This window comes from Tamandua tetradactyla, chromosome 10 (assembly GCF_023851605.1).
Source record: "Tamandua tetradactyla isolate mTamTet1 chromosome 10, mTamTet1.pri, whole genome shotgun sequence".
NCBI lineage: Eukaryota > Metazoa > Chordata > Mammalia > Pilosa > Myrmecophagidae > Tamandua > Tamandua tetradactyla.
In genome coordinates, this window is record NC_135336.1 from 26,964,478 (window position 1) to 26,984,066 (window position 19,589).

The 19,589-nt window shown below is 40.0% G+C and overlaps 1 protein-coding gene across 1 annotated transcript in view; it reads left to right on the forward strand.

Annotated features, from left to right (window-relative positions):
- Nucleotides 1-19,589, forward strand: part of IGSF11 (immunoglobulin superfamily member 11) — a 341,723-nt gene that overhangs the window by 388 nt on the left and 321,746 nt on the right. The gene's annotated exons all lie outside the window — the stretch shown is intronic.

The following is a 19,589-nucleotide window of genomic DNA, read 5'->3' on the forward strand; positions in this document are numbered from 1 at the left end:
CACATATACGTGAACAGATAGTTCTGTTGTCACGAAATCACATTCATGCATTGTCTGGCAATAATTTTGACTCTAATGATAGTTGTGCTGCGCGGTATTATATGAGTCCCAGGTGCTGTGCTAGTAAATGGTCCTGATAAATGTTATTATTTTTTAGACTTTCATTGGTATTGTGGTGACAGCTGTAGTTTGTATTCTTTTAAAAAAATTATTAAAAAAAAATTCTCTAGTTCTTCTTTACAAATAGTGCCAGTGCCAGATAGTTTAGTCTCCTCATCACACATGCTACCAAAGTCATATAGATCTTTCTTTACTGTAAAAGGACTGAGAGTTTTGGTGTCCCCCTATCTCTACCCTTGGCATTTCATTTTTGCAAGAGCATCTTTTCCCCTCTCTGAAGCTGTTTTCCATCCCCTCTGGGATGAGATCCTCCTGATAGTGGAAACTCAAGCTATATGATATTTTTCTGGATTAGACATTTGATCCATGGCTAGACACTCAGAGGGAGGATAGATGATCCAGTAAGAATAGGTTCTAAAATCACACATCTAATGATCTTAAAGCAGAAGGCAGGGTTAGGAATAGAGGGCTGTGCTAGTTTGAAACTGTTGTGTACCCTAGAAAAGCCATGTTCTTTAATCTTCATTCAATATTGTTGGGTGGGGTCTCTTTAATTAAGTTGTTTCTGTGGAGATGTGACCCACCCACCCAGTAGTGGTGGGACCTTTTGAGTAGGTGGTTTCCATGGAGATGTATCTCTACCCATTCAAGGTGTGGTTGCTTACTGGAGTCCTTTAAGAGAGAACCATTTTGGAAAAAGCTTTAGTGCCCAGATTGCTCATTACTAGTGTATAGAAACACTATGAACTTTTGCATGTCAATCTTCTACCCTGCCACTCTGATGAATTCATTTATTAGTTCTAAGTAGTTTTGTTTCAGATTTTTTCAACGTTTCCTGTATATAGGATCCTGTCATCTGCACATAGAGTATTTCACTTCTTCCTTTCTGATTTGAATGCCTTTTGTTTCTTTTTGTTGATGAATCACTCTGGTTAGAACTCCCAGTACAGTATAGAATGGCAGTAGTGACAGTGGACATTCTTATCTTGTTCCTGATCTTAGAGGGGCAGCTTTCAATATTTCACATTGAGTATGATGTTAGCTGTGAATTTTTCATATTTGTCCTTTATCAGTTTCAGTTTGCTAAAGCTGATGAAATGCAATGATCAGAAATGGATTGACTTTTACAAAGGGTACTTATTAGGTTACACATCTACAGTTCTAAGGCCATGAAAATGTCCAAATTAAGGCATCAACAAGAGGATACCTTCACTCAAGAAAGGCCATTTGCATCTGGGGTTTCTCTGTCACATGGGAAGGTACATGGAAGGAAGAAGGGTTTGGTGGCCCTTCTCTCCTGGGTTGGTTTCCAAAATGGCTCTTTCAGCTTCTGTGTATCCTTCCAGTGTCTGCAGTGATATTTCCTTTTCTCAGTCTGCCCCTTGGTTTCATCTCTCTGCTCTTTGTGCTGGCTTTGAGCTCTCTATTTTCTGCTTTTTATTCTCTTCATAGAGGATTCCAGTAAAAGGATTTAAGATCTACCTTGAATTGGGTGGGTCACATCTCCATGAAAACAACCTAATCAAAAGGTCTTCAACCACAGATTGGATTAGAAGAATATGGCTTTTATGGAGTACACAACAGTTTCAAAACAGCACAGTCATATTGAGGAATTTCTATTCCTAGTTTTCCAAGTGTTTTTTTTTTTATCAAATGCATTAAATGAATGATCATTTTTTCCTTTGTTCTGTTAATATCGTGATTAACATGTGGTGATTAACATAAGTGATTTTTTTATGCCGAGCTACCCTTACTGGTTCTTTTATACCACCCTTTGGATAGTTCCCACTCGATCATGGTGTATAATTCAATTAATGTGATGTTGGATGCAGTTTGCTGCTATTTTGGTTGGTGGGGTGTTCGATCTATAATCAAAGATATATTGGTATGTAATTTTCTTTTTCTTGGGGTTTCTTTAGTTGGCTTTGTATTAGGGTGGTGTTGGCCTCATACATTGAATTAGGGACTATTCCTTCCTGTTCCAATATTTTGGAAGAGTTTGAGCAAGATTATTATTAATTATTCTTGGATTGTTTGGTAAATTTGACTATGAAGCCATCTGATTGTGGGCTTTTCTTTCTTCAGAGGTTTTTGGTTACTGATTCAGCCTCTTTACAAGTAATTCATCAGTTATGACCTTCTGTTTCTTTTTTGGTCAGTGTAGGTATTTGGTGTGTTTATAAATTTTTACTTTTCTTCTAATATGTTGGCTTACAGTTGATCATAGTATCCTCCTACAATTCTTTTTATATATGTGGGGTTGGTAGTAATGATCCTCCTTTCATTTTTGATTTTAGTTATTTGCATCCTCTCTCTTTTTTTCCTTGTCAGTCCAGCCAAAAGCAGGCAAATTTTATTGATCTTTTCAAAGAATCCGCTTTTAGTTTTGTTGATTCCCTCTATTTTTTAATTGTCTGTATTATTTTTCTTCAATCTAATCTTTGTTGTTTCCTTCCTTCTGCTTCTTGCATTGGATTTAGTTTTCTCTTCTTTTTCATATTCCTCCTTTGTGATGTTATCTCTGATATGAGAGGCATACATTTTTAATGTGTGCATTAGATTGCCTTTTCAATGTATACATTAGAGCTATAAATTTAGAGCTTTAAATTTCTCTCCCAGCACTGCTTTTGTTGTATCCAATGTTTAGGCATTTTGTATTTTCATTTTCATTTGCCTCAAGATATTTTATAATTTCTCTTGTGGTTTGTTCTTTGACCCATTGGCATTTTAAGAAGAGTATGTTGTTCAGTTTTCACATATTTGTGATTTTTCAGTTCTTTTTCTTTATTGTTTTATAAATTGTGGTCAGAGAAGATGTATGATTTAAATATTTTTTAATTTATTGAAACTTGCTTTGTGACCTAACATATGGTTTGTACTGGAAAGTGATCCATATGCATTAGAGAAGAATGTGTATTTTGCTACTGTTGGGTTAAATGTTCTGTAAATATCTTGGGTCTAGTTCATTTAGAATATTGTTCAAACCTTGTTTTTCCTTATTGACTGTCTGTCTAGGTGTTCTGTCCGTTATTGAAGGGGGTATATTGAAGTCTCCTACCATTAATGTTAAATAATCTATTTCTCCTTTGGAAGCTGTCAAAATTTGTTTAGAATGTTTTGATGCTTTGCCATTAGCTGCATGTGCTGGTTTGAAGCTGTTGTGTACACCAGAAAAGCCATGTTCTCTTATTCCTGATCCAATATTGTAGGGCATGACCTCTTGATTAGATTGTGCCCATGGTGATGTGATGCACACAGTTGTGGATGTGACTTTTTTTAGATTACTTCCATGGAGGTATGACCCAACAAATTGTGGGTGGGCCCTTTTGATTAGATGGAAATGTGACTCTGCCCATTCAAGGTGGGTCTTAATTATTTTGCTGGAGTCCTTTAAAAGAGGAAACATTTTGGAGAAAGTTTAAACAGGGATGTTTAGAGATACAGAAAATGCTAGAAGCCCCAGGAGATGCTAGAAGCTGAGAGCTGTATGAAACCAGGACCTAGATGCTTGAAGAGAAGAAATTTCTGGCCTGGGGAGATGCTAAGCTAAGAGATGATACACAGACTTTGCCCAGGAGAAGCTAAGTGAGGGCCCCACAGATGCTTAGAGAGGAAGCCACTGGAATCAGAATCTAGGAGCAGTGGCCCAGTAGTTGCCAGTTGCATGCCTTCCCATGTGACAGACATCGGCTTTCCTTCAGCATCAAAGTATCTTTCTCTAGATGCCTTGGTTTGGATGTTTTAAAGGCCTTAGAACTGTAAAAGTGTAACTTAATAACTCCCTTTTATAAAAGCCAATCTATTTCTGGTGTATTGCATTCTGCAGCTTTAGCAAACTAAAACAGTACATATATTTTTATAATTCTTTATCATTGCCCACTGGCTTCCTTATCCCTTGTAATAGTTTTTACTTGAAGTCAATTGTGTCTGAATTTAGTATAGCCACCTCCACTCTCTTTGTTGTTATTATATGTGATATATATTTTTTCATCATTTCAAACTTTCAGTCTACTTATATATTTGCATTTAAGGCAAGTTTCTTATAAACAGCTTATAGTTGGGTCATGGTTCTTTTTAGCTTTTCTGCTAACTTCTTCATTTTGAATAGAGTGTAATTCATTTATAGACATACCTCAGAGATATTGTAGGTTTGGTTTTAGACCATGACAATAAAATGAATACCATAATAAAGCAGTTGTTTCCCAGTTAACATAAAAGTTAAGTTTACCCTGTACTGTAGTCTATTATGTATACAATAGCATTATGTCTGAAAAACAATGTGCATACTTTAATTAGAAATAATTTGTTGCTAAAAAATGTTAACATCATCTCAGTGTTCAGTGACTTGTACTCTTTTTGGTAGTTGAGTGTCATGCCTCAATGTTGATGGCTGATGACTGAGCAAGTGATAGTTGATTAAGTTGGGGTATCTGTGGCAATTACTTAAAATTAAACAGTAGTGAGTTTGCCACATAATTGACTCTTCCTTTCACAAAAGATTTCTTTGTAGCTTGCCATGCTTTTTGATAGCATTTTACCCACAGCAGACTTTTCAAAATTGGAGTCAATCTTCTCATACACTGTTGCTACTTTATCAGCCAAGTTATGTAATATTTTAAATCCTTTGTAGTCATTTCAACAACATTCAAAGCATCTTCACTAGAAGTAGATTCCACCTCAAGAAACCGCTTTCTTTGCTCATGCATAAGAAGCAACTCCTCATATGTTCAAGTTTTATCATGAGATTGTAACAATACAGTCATATCTTCAGCCACCATTTCTAATTCTAGTACTCTTGTTATATCCACCACATCTGCAGTTACTTCCTCCACTGAAGTCTTGAACCTCTCAAATTCATCTATGAGAGTTGGAATCAACTTCTTCCAAACTCGTGTTAATGTTGATATTTTGACCTCCTCCCACAAATCATGAATGTTCTTAATGGCATCTAGAATGATGAATCCTTTCCAGAAGATTTGAAATTTGCTTGCTCAGATCCATCAGAGGAATTGTTATCTATGGCAACTGTGACCTTATGAAATGTATTTCTTAAATAATAAGAGTTGAAAGTCAGAATAACTCTTTGACTCAGGAGCTGCAGAATGGATATTGTGTCAGCAGGCATGAAAACAACATTCATCTCTTTGTTACATCTCCATCAGAGCTCTTGGATGGCCAGGTACAGTGTCAATATTCAAAGGAATCACTTTTCTGAGCAGAAGGTCTCAACAATGGGCTTAAATTTTTGGTAACCTGTATTGTAAACAGATGTGCTGTCATACAGGCTTTGTTGTTCCATCTTTAGAGCATAGGCAGAGTAGATTTAGCAAAATTCTTAATGGACCTAGGCTTTTCAGAATGGTAAATGAACACTGGCTTCAGCTTAAGGTCATCAGATGTGTCAGTCTCTAAGAAGAGAGTCAGTCTATCCTTTGAATCTCTGAAGCCAGGCATTGAATATGTTTTTCATATATTTTCTCTGTGGTTAGCATAGGGCTAAAATTTAACATCCTAAATCTGTAATAACCACTTTTGATTTGATATTAACTTCAGTAGCACACATATACACTGTTGTATAGCTCTCCACCCCCCCATGTTTTATAGTACTTGTTACAAATTATACCTTCATGCATTGTACATCCAAAGCCATAGATTTATCATTATTTTTGTGCCTTTGAATTTTAAAACGTGTAAGAGATAAAAAGTGGGTAACATAACTAAAAATATATACTACAATAGTGAACTGACATTTATAATTAACCATATAGTCTTTGTTTCTTTATGCCACTTCAATTCACTGACTTGAGTCCTTTCTTTTCAATCTGAAGAACTCCCTTTAGCATTTCTTAATGTCATGTCTAGTGGTGGCCAACTTCCTATTCTTTCGTTTATCTTGGAATATCTTCATTTCTTCCTCTTTTTTTTTTTTTCGCATGGGCAGGCACCAAACCCAGGTCTCCGGCATGGCAGGCAAGAACTCTGCCTGCTGAGCCACTCTGGCCAGCCCTCTTCCTCACCTTTGAGAGACAATCTCACCAGATATAATATTTTTGGTTGGCAGTTTTATCCCAGCATTTTAAATATTTCATCCCACTTCTTTAGTGCTTTCATGATTTCTAATGAGAATTTGACAATCTTATTGGAACCTCCCTTATACAAAACTCACTGCTTTTCCATGCAGCTTTCAAAACTCTCTCTTTGTCCTTGGCATTGAACAGTTTGATTGCTATATCTGAGTAATATTCTTTTTGTGTTTATCCTATTTGGAATTTGCTGTGGTTCTTGAATGCCCTTATACATGTCTTTTTTTTTTTTTTGCAAATTTTCTGCCACTATTTCTTTGAATAGTCCTTCTCCTTTCTCTTTTTCTTCTCTTTATGAGACTTCTATAATGTGGATATTTGTATGCATGATGTTATCCCATAGCTATCTTACGTACTGTTCCCTTTGTTAAAATTCTTTATTTTTCTGCTATTGTTTCAGTTTCCTAGGCTGCTCAAAGCAAATCCCACAAAGTGGGTTGGGTTAAACAATGGGAATTTATTTGTTCACAGTTTTGAGGCCAGGAAAAAGTCCAACTCAAGACATCATCATGGCGATGCTTTCTTACCAAAGACTAGTATTCTGGGGATGGCTGCTGGTGATCCTGGCTCCTCTGTCACATGACAAAGCACATGGCACTATCTGCTTCTCTCTCCCATTTCTTCCAGATTTCACTGATTTCAACTTCTTTCTTTCATAGTTTTCTCTTTCTTTGCCTGAATTTTATTCTCTTCTTTTTTTAAATTTTTTAATTTTATTTTTTTAAATACCAAAAAACACCAAACAATGCAAACATTCCTATTTTGATCATTCTGTTCTACATATATAATCAGTAGTTGTATTAGTTAGGGTTCTCTAGAGAAACAGAACCAACAGGGAACAGTTGCAAATATAAAATTTATGAAAGTGTCTCACGTGACCGTAGGAACGCAGAGTCCAAAATCCACAGGGCAGGCTGCGAAGCCGATGACTCCAATGGATGGCCTGGACGAACTCCACAGGAGAGGCTCACCAGCCAAAGCAGGAATGGAACCTGTCTCCTCTGAGTCCTCCTTAAAAGGCTTCCCATGATTGGATTTAGCATCACTAATTGCAGAAGACACTCCCCTTTGGCTGATTACAAATGGAATCAGCTGTGGATGTAGCTGACGTGATCATGACCTAATCCTATGAAATGTCCTCATTGCAACAGACAGGCCAGCGCTTGTCCAATCAGATGAACAGGTACCACAACTTGGCCAAGTTGACACCTGTCCCTAACCATGACAGTCCACCCCTTGTCAACTTGGCACATATATATATATATATCACCTTAGACCATACTTAATTTCCAAATGAAAACAAATAAGCACACATTTTTTCTTTTACCTGACAATACTCAACTGTCCTGCATATAACTGGAAACACATTAAATCTCTCCAGAATAGCGTGCAAATCCTTGGGCAACATTCATTCTTAAACTTGATATCTTACAACTTAAATAGTATAACACAAACAAAACAGCATTACAGTCCTCGTTTCTGTAACTGATCACGTGGTCGAAGTTCATATTTATCACTACCTTCTTCCACTACCCATTCCATGTTCCCTTTCCCCTCAGCAAGCACTTCAGCTGGCCGTGGTTCTTTGCCTGGTGGGGTGACCCAAACCTTCATTCCTGAAGTCTCAGAGCCATTAGTGGTCTTGCCTGGATTGTGTTGTTGCAGTTTTCCATTGATTTTAATCACAGGGCATGGTAGTACTAATAGACGCCCCAGGGGATCTCCTATATTCCAAGAAAACTCTTCTTTACCTCCATTATGTAGTTGCAGTCCTACTTCCTTCTGATAGTCAGGGTCAATTACCCCAGACAATAATGTAATCCCCTTCTTGGTGTGTTGATCCAGAGGCATAAGTAGCCCAAAGTGGCCAGGTGGCAATCTTAACTTCCAGTTCAGTGGTATCACTGTTGTTTCTCCTGGAGAAAGCACACCCCGTTTTGGAACTAAAACCTGTAGACCAGCAGAACTCAGGGTAGCAGGGACAGGAAGCAAAAATTTTCCTAGTGGATCACTAGGAGTAATAGTGAGTGGCACCACACCCATTTCCACCCCTTGGTTCCTGCACCCATGGATCCTGGCTATGGGAGAAACAGCACCATACAGTGGACGCTGATTCAGAGCATACACAGCTTCCTGGAGAACATTACCCCAGCCTTTCAAGTTTTTGCCACCTAGTTGGCACCGTAATTGAGTTTTCAAAAGGCTATTCCACCGTTCTATCAATTTAGCAGCTTCTGGATGATGGGGAACATGGTAAGACCAGAGAATTCCATGAGCATGTGCCCATTCCCGCACTTCATTTGCTGTGAAGTGTGTTCCTTGATCCGAAGCAATGCTATGTGGAATACCATGATGATGGATAAGGCATTCTGTAAGCCCACGGATAGTAGTTTTGGCAGAAGCATTGCATGCAGGGAAAGCAAACCCATATCCAGAGTATGTGTCTATTCCAGTTAGAACAAATCGCTGCCCCTTCCATGAAGGGAGTGGTCCAATGTAATCAACCTGCCACCATGTAGCTGGCTGGTCACCTCGGGGAATGGTGCCATATCGGGGGCTGAGTGTGGGTCTCTGCTGCTGGCAGATTGGGCACTCAGCAGGGGCTGTAGCCAGGTCAGCCTTCGTGAGTGGAAGTCCATGTTGCTGAGCCCATGCATAACCTCCATCCCTACCACCATGACCACTTTGTTCATGAGCCCATTGGGCAATAACAGGAGTTGCTGGGGAAAGAGGCTGACTGGTCTCCATAGAACGGGTCATCTTATCCACTTGATTATTCAAATCTTCCTCTGCTGAAGTCACCCTCTGGTGTGCATTCACATGGGACACAAATATCTTCATGTTTTTAGCCCACTCAGAAAGTTCTATCCACATACTTCTTCCCCAGACCTCTTTGTCACCAATTTTCCAATTATGGTCTTTCCAAGTCCCTGACCATCCAGCCAAACCATTAGCAACAGCCCATGAGTCAGTATACAAACGCACCTTTGGCCAGTTTTCCTTCCAAGCAAAATGAACAACCAGTGCACTGCTCGAAGTTCTGCCCACTGGGAGGATTTCCCCTCACCACTGTCCTTCAAGGACACCCCAGAGAGGGGTTGTAATGCTGCAGCTGTCCACTTTCAGGTGGTACCTGCATATCGTGCTGAACCATCTGTAAACCAGGCCCGAGTTTTCTCTTCCTCAGTCAATTCACTGTAAGGAACTCCCCAAGAGGCCATAGCTCTGGTCTGGGAAAGAGAAGGTAATGTGGCAGCAGGAGTGGAAACCATGGGCATTTGTGCCACTTCTTCATGTAACTTACTTGTGCCTTCAGGACCTGCTCTGGCTCTATCTCTTATATACCATTTCCACTTTACAATAGAGTGCTGCTGTGCACGCCCAACTTTATGGCTTGGTGGGTCAGACAACACCCAACTCATGATAGGCAACTCAGGTCTCATGGTAACTTGGTGGCCCATGGTTAAGCGTTCGGTCTCTACTAAGGCCCAGTAGCAGGCCAAAAGCTGTTTCTCAAAAGGAGAGTAGTTATCTGCAGCAGATGGTAAGGCTTTGCTCCAAAATCCTAAGGGTCTGCATTGTGATTCTCCTATAGGGGCCTGCCAAAGGCTCCAGACAGCATCTCTATTTGCCACTGACACTTTCAGCACCATTGGATCTGCTGGATCATATGGCCCAAGTGGCAGAGCAGCTTGCACAGCAGCCTGGACCTGTCGCAGCGCCTCCTCTTGTTCAGGTCCCCACTCAAAATTAGCAGCTTTTCTGGTCACTCGATAAATGGGCCGGAGTAGCACACCCAAATGAGGAATATGTTGTCGCCAAAATCCAAAAAGACCCACTAGGCGTTATGCCTCTTTTTTGGTTGTGGGAGGGGCCAGATGCAGCAATTTATCCTTCACCTTAGAAGGGATATCTCGACATGCCCCACGCCACTGGACACCTAGAAATTTTACTGAGGTGGAAGGCCCCTGTATTTTCGTTGGATTTATCTCCCATCCTCTGACACGCAAATGCCTTACCAGTAAATCTAAAGTAGTTGCTACTTCTTGCTCACTAGGTCCAATCAACATGATATCATCAATATAATGGACCAGTGTGATGTCTTGTGGGAGGGAGAAACGATCAAGGTCTCTGCGAACAAGATTATGACATAGGGCTGGAGAGTTGATATACCCCTGAGGTAGGACAGTGAAAGTATATTGTTGACCTTGCCAGCTGAAAGCAAACTGTTTCTGGTGGTCCTTACTAATAGCTATTGAGAAAAAAGCATTTGCCAGATCAATAGCTGCATACCAGCTACCAGGGGATGTATTGATTTGCTCAAGCAATGATACTACATCTGGAACAGCAGCTGCAATTGGAGTTACCACCTGGTTGAGTTTATGATAATCCACTGTCATTCTCCAAGACCCATCTGTTTTCTGCACAGGCCAAATAGGAGAGTTGAATGGGGATGTGGTGGGAATCACCACCCCTGCATCTTTCAAGTCCTTAAGAGTGGCAGTAATCTCTGCAATCCCTCCAGGAATATGGTATTGCTTTTGATTTACTATTTTGCTTGGTAGGGGCAGTTCTAGTGGCTTCCACTTGGCCTTTCCCAACATAATAGCCCTCACTGCACGAGTTAGAGAACCAACGTGGGGATTCTGCCAGTTGCTCAGTATGTCTATGCCAATTATACATTCTGGAACTGGGGAAATAACTACAGGATGGGTCCAGGGGCCCACTGGACCCACTGTGAGACGGACCTGAGCTAAAACTCCATTGATCACCTGGCCTCCATAAGCCCCCACTCTGACTGGTGGTCCAGAGTGACGTTTTGGGTCCCCTGGAATTAATGTCACTTCTGAACCAGTGTCTAATAATCCCCGAAATATCTGATCATTTCCTTTTCCCCAATGCACAGTTACCCTGGTAAAAGGCCGTCGGTCTCCTTGGGGAAGACTCAGAGGAAGGTTAACAGTATAAATTTGTGGCAGTGTAACAGGTTTCTTCCCCATAGGGACCTGGCCTCCCCTTCATTCAAGGGGCTCAGGGTCTGTAAACTGTTTCAAGTCTGGAAACTGGTTAAGGGGCCGTGACTCTGTGTTTTTGTAATTCAGGTTAGACTTCTGTTCCCTTGACCTAGAACTCTTTTGTTTATACAGCTCCAACAAGAATTTAGTAGGCTGCCCTTCTATTGTATTTCTAGGCACCCCATGATTTACTAGCCAATGCCATAAATCTCTGCGTGTCATATAATTTTGATGCCTCCCTTGAGTTTGTTGTCTATTATAATACCCACGTCTACCCTGTCTTTGGTGATTAAGTGCTGCCACCTGGCTTCTGCCAACTCGGGATCCTGTCATCCCCATTGTGTTTAAGGATTCCAGCTCAGTGACAGCAGTTCCTACAGTAATATCTGACCTACAGAGAAGTGCAACCACAGAGCTCTTGAGGGATGATGGTGCTAGTCTCACAAACTTATTTCTCACTGTTCTGGTAACAGGTGCATCCTCTGGACATTCCTGGGGTGTAAGAGCAGGCTTTGCCTGATAAATCCACTCTAACATCCCAATCTCTCTAAGCCTCTGGATCCCCTCATCTACATTATACCAGGGCAGTTCTGGCATTTCAACCTCAGGTAATGTTGGCCACCTTTTGATCCATGTTTCAACCAACCACCCAAACAAGCTGTTAACACCTTTTCTAACTGCTCTAGCTATAACATTGAATGCAGAATCTCTGCTTAGTGGGCCCATATCAATAAATTCAGCCTGATCCAGCCTTATATTCCTCCCACCATTATCCCACACTCTTAAAATCCATTGCCACACATATTCCCCTGATTTCTGTCTATATAAATTGGAAAACTCACACAGTTCTTTTGGAGTATAACGTACCTCCTCATGTGTGATACTTTGTACCTCACCTTTAGGGGCCTGTTGGGACTTTAGTCTAGTTATAGGTCTAGAAGAAATGAGGGGTGGTGGGGGTGGGTCATGAAAAGAATTAGAAATATCTTCCAAGCCATTTGCTTCAGGGCTTTCATTTGCAGTTTCATCTGGTGAAACAGGATTAATAACTCTAGGGCTAATCCCTTCAGGAGGAGTTTGGGTGGCCAATTCCTCAAGGCAGGCTGGAGGTGGGGCGGCTATGTCCTCAGGGCAGACTATTACAGGGTTATCTAAAGAAGGCTCAGCATGGTCTAGGGTTTTAACCTCACCTCCAACATCATTATCAATCCATATGTCACCATCCCATTTTTCAGGGTCCCACTCCTTTCCAATCAATGCCCTCATTTTAACGGCAGACACCATGCAAGATTGAGATTTCAGTTTACGTTGTAAAGTTGCTACTCTAACAATAAGATTCTGAGTCTGATTTTCAGAGATCTCAAGTCCATGGCTACAGGAAATAAAATTTTCCTTCAGAATACTCATAGAAACCTCTACATCTTTCAGACGGCACTTAAGCTTCTTGTTTGAAGCCTTAAGCCCATCCCTTTCACCCTTTAATGTGGACAGTGTATCTAACAACAACCAACCAACATCTCTATAACTCTTATTCCTACAAAACTCTGTAAAGGTGTCAAAAACATTATCCCCCAGAGTCTGGCTTCGTACAAGCGAAGCATTAGGAGAATCGAATGATGATATTTTGACTATCTCCTTTGCCAACTCAGTCCATGGATTGGGAGTGTCATTCTGATTATGGGAATCAGAGTCCTTAGTGTCTCTGAGCCCAGTCAGAGTAGAAAACCATTCATAAAAACCCATTTTTAAGATTCTGTTCCTTAAGAACCACTCCCGGTACCAAGATGTATTAGTTAGGGTTCTCTAGAGAAACAGAACCAACAGGGAACAGTTGCAAATATAAAATTTATGAAAGTGTCTCACGTGACCGTAGGAATGCAGAGTCCAAAATCCACAGGGCAGGCTGTGAAGCCGATGACTCCAATGGATGGCCTGGACGAACTCCACAGGAGAGGCTCACCAGCCAAAGCAGGAATGGAACCTGTCTCCTCTGAGTCCTCCTTAAAAGGCTTCCCATGATTGGATTTAGCATCACTAATTGCAGAAGACACTCCCCTTTGGCTGATTACAAATGGAATCAGCTGTGGATGTAGCTGACGTGATCATGACCTAATCCTATGAAATGTCCTCATTGCAACAGACAGGCCAGCACTTGCCCAATCAGATGAACAGGTACCACAACTTGGCCAAGTTGACACCTAACCATGACAGTAGTTCACAATATCATCACATAGTTGAGTATTCATCATCATGATAATTTCTTGGAACATTTGCATCTATTCAGAAAAAGAAATAAAAACAAAAAAATTTATATATACCATCCCCCTACCCCTCCCTTTCATTGATTACTAGCATTTGGAACTAAATTTATTTTAATATTTGTTCCCCGTATTATTTATTTTTATTCCAATGTTCTACTCATCTGTTGACAAAGTAGATAAAAGGAGCATCAGACACAAGGTTTTCAAAATCACACAGTCACATTGTGAAAGCTATATCATTATACAATCATCTTCAAGAAACATAGCTACTGGAACACACCTCTACATTTTCAGGCAGTTCCCTCCAGCCTCTCCCTTACATCTTGGATAACAAGGTGATATCTACTTAGTGCGTAAGAATAACCTCCAGGGTAACCTCTAGACTCTGGAATCTCTCAGCCATTGCCACTTTGTCTCACTTCACATTCCCCCTTTTGGTCGAGAAGGTTTTCTCAATCCCTTGATGCTGAGTCTCAGTGCATTCTAGGACTTCGTCCCACGTTGCCAGGAAGGTCCACACCCCTGGGAGTCATGTCCCACGTAGACTGGGGGAGGGTGATGAGTTTGCCTGTTGTGTTGGCTGGAGAGAGAGGCCACATCTGAGCAATAAAAGAAGTTCTCTTGGGGGTGACTCTTAGGCCTAATTTTAAGTAGGCTTGACCTATCCTTTGTGGGGTTAAGTTTCATATGAAGAAACCCCAAGACTGGGGGCTCAGTGTATAGGTTTGTTTGTCCACAATGCTTGTGAAAATATCAAGAATTCAACTTGGCGAAGTTGAATTTTTCCCCGTTCTCATCATTCCCCAAAGGGGACTCTGCAAATACTTTTTTACTCACTGTTCGAATCACTCTGGGATTTATTGGAGCATCACTCTGGACAAACCAACAAAATCTCATGTCCTACTCAAGGTTCCATGTACTTATGGTGTTCAATTAAGCTATCTACATAAATTATATTAGGAAATGCACTAGTCAAAATATAAATTTTGTACCAAATAAACATTTTTTGCTTTAGCCTCACTCATAAGTTGAAATTTTAAAATATTACCATCTATTTTCAGCACCCTGCAGTAATGACATTCCTTTGTTCATCCTTATGCAAAAACATTTTTTAAAATTTGTACATTTAGTCACTATCATTATACACTCTAGGCATTCCTAGATTATACCATCTCAATCTTTATCATCTATTCTATCTTTCTTTCTGATTTCACATGCCCACAGCCCTCCTCCCTCTATCATTCTCACATTCAGCTTCATTCAGTGTTTTAACATAATTGTATTACAGTTAAGTAGTATTGTGCTGTCTATTTCTGAGTTTTTACATTCAGTCCTGCTGTACAGTCTGTATCCCTTCAGCTCCAATTACCCAATATCTTACCCTATTTCTATCTCCTGGTGGTCTCTGTTACCAGCAAAATTCTCCAAGCTTATTCACTAATGTCAGTTCATATCAGTGAGACCATACAGTATTTGTCCTTTTGTTTTTGGCTAATCTCACTCAGCATAATGTCCTTAAGATCCATTCATATTGTTACATATTTCACAACTTTATTCTGTCTTACAGCTGCATAATATTCCATCATGTATATATACCAAAGTTTGTTTAACCACTGTTCTGTTGATGGACACTTTGGCTGTTTCCATCTCTTTGCAATTGTAAATAATGCTGCTACAAATGTTGGTGTGCAAATGTCCATTTGTGTCCTTGCCCTCATGTCCTCTGAGTAGATACCTAGCAATTTGTATTGCCAGGTCATCTGGCAATTCTATATTTAGCTTTTTGAGGAACCACCAAACTGCCTTCCATAGTGGTTGTACCATTTGACATTCCCACCAACACTGGATAAGTGTGTCTCTTTCTCCACATCCTCCCCAGCACCTGTCATTTTCTGTTTTATTGGTAATGGCCATTCTGGTGGGTGTGAGATGATACCTCATTCTGGTTTTGATTTGTATTTCTCTAATAGCCAGGGAAGTTGAGCATCTTTTCATGTGCCTTTTGGCCATTTGTATTTCCTCTTCTGAGAAGTGTCTGTTCAAGTTTTTTGCCCATTTTGTAATTGGGTTGGCTGTCTTTTTGTTGTTGAGCTGAACAATCTCTTTATAAATTCTGGATACTAGACCTTTATCTGATATGTCATTTCCAAATATTGTCTCCCATTGTGTAGAGCTGGTCTCTTGGGGTGTAATGCTCTATAAATGTCTGTTAAGTCTAGCTCATTTATTGTATTATTCAAATTCTCTGTTTCTTTATCGATCCTCTGTCTAGATGTTTTGTGCATTGATGAGAGTGATGAATTGAAGTCTCCACCTATTATGGTAGATGTGTCTATTTCTCTTTTCAGTGTTTGCTGCATGTATTTTGGAGTATTCTGGCTCGGTGCATAAATATTTTTGATTTTTAAGTCTTCTTGCTGAATTGTTCCTTTTATTAATACATAGTATCCTTCTTTGTCTCTTTTAACTGTTTTACATTTGAAGTCTAATTTGTTGGATATTAATACAGCTACTTCTACTCTTTTCTGATTGTTATTTGCATGAAATATCTTTTTCCAACCTTTCACTTTCAACCTGTGTCTATCCTTAGGTCTAAGATGTGTTTTCTCTATATAGCATGTAAATGGATCTTGTTTTTTAATCCATTCTGCCAATCTATGTCTTTTGATTGGGGAGTTTAATCCATTGACATTTAGTGTTATTACTGTATGGGTAGTACTTTCTTCTACCATTTTGCCTTTTGGATTTTATATGTCACGTCTAATTTTCCTTCTTTTTACCTTTCCTCATAGTCTTAATATCTACACTGTTCTCCACACCTCTCTCTTCTGTCTTTTTTGTATCTTTATCTAGTGCTCCCTTTAGTATTTCTTGCAGAGCTGGTCTCTTGGTCACAAATTCTTTCAGTGATTTTTTTTTTTCACATGGGCAGGCACCAGGAATTGAACCCGGGTTCTCTGGCAGGGCAGGCAAACATTCTTGCCTGCTGAGCCACCGTGGCCCACCCTCTCAGTGATTTTTTTTGTCTGAAAATGTTTTAATTTCTCCCTCATTTTGAAGGACATTTTTATTGGATATAGAATTCTTGGTTGGCAGTTTTTCTCTTTTAGTAATTTAAATATATCATCCCACTGTCTTCTCCCCTCCATGGTTTCTGCTGAGAAATCAATGCATAGTCTTATTGGGCTTCCCCTGTATGTGATGGATTGCTTTTCTCTTGCTGCTTTCAAGACTCTCTCTCTCTTTGACCTCTGACATTTTGATTAGTAAGTGTCTTGGAGTACATCAGTTTGGATCTATTCTCTTTGGGGTCTTGGAGCTGTAATTTTCAGTCTTTCATAAGTGTTGGGAAATTTTTAGTGATAATTTCCTCCATTAGTTTTTCTCCTCCTTTACCCTTCTCTTCTCCTTCTGGGACACCCACAACACATATATTCATGCGTTTCATATTGTCATTCAATTCCCTGAGTCCCTGCTCATATTTTTCCATTTTCCTCCTTTATTTCCTTTTTCTTGTTGGATTTCAGATGTTCCATCCTCCAGTTCACTAATCCTATCTTTTGCCTCTCGAAATCTAACATTGTAGGTTTCCATTGTTTTTTGTATCTTTTCTACTATGCCTTTCATTCCCATAAGTTCTGTGATTTGTTTTTCAGACTTTTGATTTCTTCTTTTTGTTCATTCCTTGCCTTCTTTATATCCTCCCTCAATTCACTGATTTAATTTTGATGAGATTTTCCACTTCTGTTCGTATATTCTGAATTAATTGTTTCAACTCTTGTACCTCATTTGAATTGTTGGTTTGTTCCTTTGACTGGGTCATATCTTCAATTTTCCTAGTGTGATTTGTTATTTTTTACTGGTGTCTAGGCATTTAATTACCCTAATTAGTTTATCATTGAGATTGTTTTCACTTCTTTTACCTAGGGTTTTCTTGCTGGATGAATTTGTTGTCTGTCTATTCTTTGCCATTCAGTTCAGCTTTTTCTGGACCTCTAGGTTAGATTTTGTTTAACTGAGGAGAATGTTTCAGTTCTTGTTTTCTTGTTTCTTGCCCTGCCTGTATGGTGCCTTTTCCTCCCCACCCTTAGCAGGGTCTAATTAGGTATTATAGACCCCTGCTGGATTTTCCCAGTCAAAACTGGCCTCCTGTCAGGAAGAAAGAGTCACCTGCATCAGTTTTCCCTGAGGGTAAGTCCCAGCAGGTTGAAAGACTTTCCTGTGAAGTGTCTGAAATCTGTTTTTCTTATCCTGTCCAGTATGTGGTGCTTATCTGCCTGCATGTCCCACCAGCGTAAGATGATGTGGTATCTTTAACTTTGGCTGAATCTCTGTGCTGGGGGTGTGATGGAGACAGAGGAGAGGTTGTAGGCTGGTTTTAATGGCTTCAAATTACCAAGACTTGGGGTCTGAATTCCTTAAAGGAGGGATTCCACCTGAGTTGGGCTTCTTCCCTCCCCTGGGAAAGGCACAGGCTCCAGACAAGCCCTCAAACAAGCTTGTTTCTGCCTAAACCTGGGGCAGTTGCAGCCTTAGAAGTCCTGCCACTGTATCCAAGGGCAGTCAAGCCTTTGTAGAAACCCAGCCACAAAAACCTCTGTTTCTTTTTTTTTTCTTTGTCTGTCAGCCCTGGCCCCTTGGTGCTGGGGCAAAAATGAGTGACCTCTACTTTGGCCAGGTTCACCTGAGCTGGGGGCCTATTTTTAGTTGTCAGAATTAATTAATTCCACAATTGGTGTTTGGTTGTGCTTAGCCCCTGCTGCTGGTAAAGTCTCTTTCCTTTCACTTCTGGGAAGCAGCCTGTAGGGGAGGGGCACTGGCTGCCACGTCTTGGGGATCTCACGGTTCTGGGGGGGGGGGGGGCTCACAGCCGGTCCAGCTGGTCCAGACTGTGGTATGCTGTGTGTCCGGTCACTGACGTAGCCCCAGGAGCTGTACTCTTCCTGGTTATTTAGTAGCTGTTCTGGAGGATGAATTAAATCACGCACCTTGCTAAGCCCCCATCTTCAAATTTTATTGTCTTATGAAGGACTCCATTAATAGAATTAAAACTTATCCTTATTAAGGTGGGCCACACCTTAACTGAAGTAGCCTCATCAGAAGGTCCTATTTCTAATGAGGTCACATGCATAGGATTGGATTAGATTTAAGAACATCTTTTATTGGGTTAAATACAGCTTCAAACCACCACAGTTCCTCAGCTTGAACCATTTAAATTATCTTACCTTCAAGATCACTCATTCTTTCTTCTACAAGCACCAGTCTTCTTTGAACTTCTCTCAGGAATTTTTCATTTCAGTTATTGTTGTCTTAAACTCTAGTATTTTTTTTGGGTCCTATTGAGAATCTGAAAGATATTTATGTATTTTCATTCAATTGTTTTCCTTGTATCCTTTAGTTCTTTCTCTGTTTTCATTTATCTCTTTGAGTTTATTCAGAATCACTTTTTTAAAAGTGAGCCTCATGTACTTTGCCTGGTATTACCAAAGTTTGGTCCTCCTTATTTATGGTTTCTTGTTTTTATTTTATTTTATTTTATTTCTTTAAATGGACCTTCATTTCCAGTGCTTATATTTTTCCTCTAATCTTTTATTCCATACTGTACGTTTTAACCTTTTTAAAGTGTTAACTCTGGGATTTAGTCCCTGAGTTGTCTGTTCCTTAACTTTGTATCCAACTAGTGATATGACTGAGATTTCACCTAGTATTACGAACTAACAAAAGCAAACAAACCAATGCAGAAAAGACCTTTTACAATCTATGCAAATTGGCTATGCATTAGTTAATGGTTTCCTTCCAAGTTTAGCACTCTTCTCCAGAAGGTCAGACTAAAGATATTGTGAATCACACTGTTCTCTCTGTCTTATGTGTACCTGTGTAGAGGCATGGAGCCTGCTTCTTTTCCTGGGCTTGTGCTTGCATGTGGCCTTGGGAATCCCACTGTTTACAGGTGACAGGAGTTATGTCTTTTCTAGTCCCTTTGAAATAAACTTTCACCCCTCTCTTGGTGCTCTATTTGGTGATTTAATGCTCCTTATGTCTTCTGAATTAGGAAATAAACCTTTGTATCATGTTTATAGATTCACAGGGAATTTTTGGATAATGGATGG